The 2457-nt window shown below is 35.1% G+C and overlaps 1 protein-coding gene across 6 annotated transcripts in view; it reads right to left on the reverse strand.

Moving 5' to 3' along the window:
• Window positions 1-2457, reverse strand: part of Dmd (dystrophin) — a 2130457-nt gene that overhangs the window by 1808988 nt on the left and 319012 nt on the right. The gene's annotated exons all lie outside the window — the stretch shown is intronic.

Here is a 2457-nt window from a genome sequence, read left to right on the forward strand (position 1 = left end):
TTATATATTTATATTTATATAAAAAGAACAATAATAGCTGTTTCAGGTCTGTTTTATTTTTCCAGTACTATGCTATTTTTTTTAAATCACAGTGGCTTTGTATAATTTCCAGTCAGGGATTGTGATGCCCCTTGCCTTGCTTTTGTTTGAATGTGTTTTTTTTTAACTTTTATGAATTTCATTGGCAAATTCAATGTATACAATATATTGATATTCATTGTTGGAAATATGTATCTTTAAATAATCAATCTTGATTCTTTTTTTCCCTATCCCCCTGCCCTCCTTTTAACCCCTCCCTCCTTCCCAATCTACAAACACTTTGTTTCCATTTTTTCGTTTTCTCATATTTATTCCTTTCCCTTCTTTCCTTTCCACTACGCCTGCCATTTCTCCTTCCTCTTTGTCCCTTTTCTTCCTATTTCACATTATCTATTATACCTTTTAATCCTTATTTACACTTTCAGTTTCTCACACAAGAGAAACTATTCAGTATTTACACATTTATATCACTTAAAGAGTATCACCTCAATATGCATCCATTTAGCTATAAATGTCTCTAATTTATCATTTTTTATGGCTGAGTAGTATTCCACTTTATTTTTTAAACACACACACATTTTCTTTATCCAGTCTGACATTGATGGGCAATTGGGCTGCTTCCAAGTTTCAGCTATTACAAATTGTTCTGCTATGAACATGGGTGTGCATATATCACTGTGGTATGATTCTTTTAATTCTTTAGAGAAGATACCCAGCAGGAGAATAGCTGGATCAAATGGGACTTCCAATCTTAGTTCTTTGAAGTATCTCCATACTGCTTTCCACAGTGGTTGCACCAGCCTGCACTCCCACCAGCAGTGGAGCAGAGTTCCTCTACCCCTGTAACACTGCCAGCATTTCTTATTGGTTGATTTTATTAACCATGCCTTTGTCGACCAGAATAATTTTTCTCTTCTATGTCTCTTCTGGTTCTGAGTAAATTTTAGCAAAATTGAAAGCAAAGCAATTCTCCTAAACTGATTCCCGGAAGCAAGCATTATCCTAATACAACTTGGTTTGCAACCAAAATCATGGAAAGAATTAATTTCATGGACTGTGGTACCACTATAATATGTTCTTAAAGCATACAGGAAAAGCCAAAAAAGAAATTGTGCCAAATGGTCACCAGAGGCAAATAGTAGTGTGACTGTGGGCAATCTGCTTAACTTCTCTGCTTTAGTCTCCCCCTCTATAAAAGTAGAAGTGATAATAGTTCCTTCTTCTTTGTGTGGTAACATGCTATAATATGACAATCTCTTAGTTCAGAGCCAGTTAGCACTTCCATAAATAATAAGAATTATTCATCTCCATTAGAAATTACAGGAGTAAAAGGACAGCATTTTAAATCTACGTGCACATAAAGGGCTGCCTATAACTAGAAGCCTTTTAAGTAATATTTGTATACCCTTTCCTCTAGCATTTGCATAGTGTAATGTATGTATAATTAACTTCATGGATAAAGAAATACTTTCCCTTCCCTTTACTAGATTTTTAATAGTGTAGCTTCAGGTCTTCCACTGAAAACATTAGAAGTGTCACTTAATTTTCAGTCTCCCAATATTTAATTGAAAGATGTGCAATATAATTAAAAAGCTAGCCATAGGGCAACTAATTCTGAAAACTGGGATAAGTGAATGAAGGAAGTATGCTTAATTTCATTTTCATGCTTTTACTCTTCCTATTTTATAATGATCAAGAAACCCTAAGCTCTATGTTCATCTAAGAAGATATCATCTGTTCACTATGCCTATGCGTAACACGAATTATGAATATTTGAAATCTAGTAATTTTAGGACAACATAAAGTGGGAGACATATACACTATTAGTATATCCTAATGCCATCAGAAATTGTATTTTAGTAAGGGCAATGCGTTCTAAAATTTGACCAGGTTTTACGTCAACATACAAATGATTGAATACTAATTGCTACAATTAACAGTTCAGAATAATTTCATTGCCACAAATGATAGCATTCACTCTTGAATTTCTACTGTAACACGTGGATCCATTCATAAGAAAAATAAAATTTAGACCCAAAGTGTACTCCTGGAGAACATTAAACAATTTCTCACATTTCTGGGAAATGTCAGGAAACTTCACAATTATTATTACACTCTTCTGTTTTGAGTCAAGGAAAATGATTTTCAAAATAATAGGCTAACCCAGGGACATGGGCTCCAGCCAGTTACTGTGGAAAAACCAGAGGCAGTTGCAGCTGTGGAGCTGCCAAAACCACAGTTGGAGGACCTGCCAAGTAGGCAGATGCCAAAGCAGGAAAAATAGCTCCTTCTGATTGATTGCTAAATCCTATAAAGGTCAAACACTGCATGTGTGGACCTGCCTGCGGAACTGCCTTGTCCCCAGAGGGCATCAGTGATCAGTTCTCTTATTACTGAAGTCGTTGAAAATATAGAGTT

Source organism: Fukomys damarensis, unplaced genomic scaffold, assembly GCF_012274545.1.
Source record: "Fukomys damarensis isolate Sample0158 unplaced genomic scaffold, DMR_v1.0_HiC HiC_scaffold_39, whole genome shotgun sequence".
Lineage (NCBI taxonomy): Eukaryota > Metazoa > Chordata > Mammalia > Rodentia > Bathyergidae > Fukomys > Fukomys damarensis.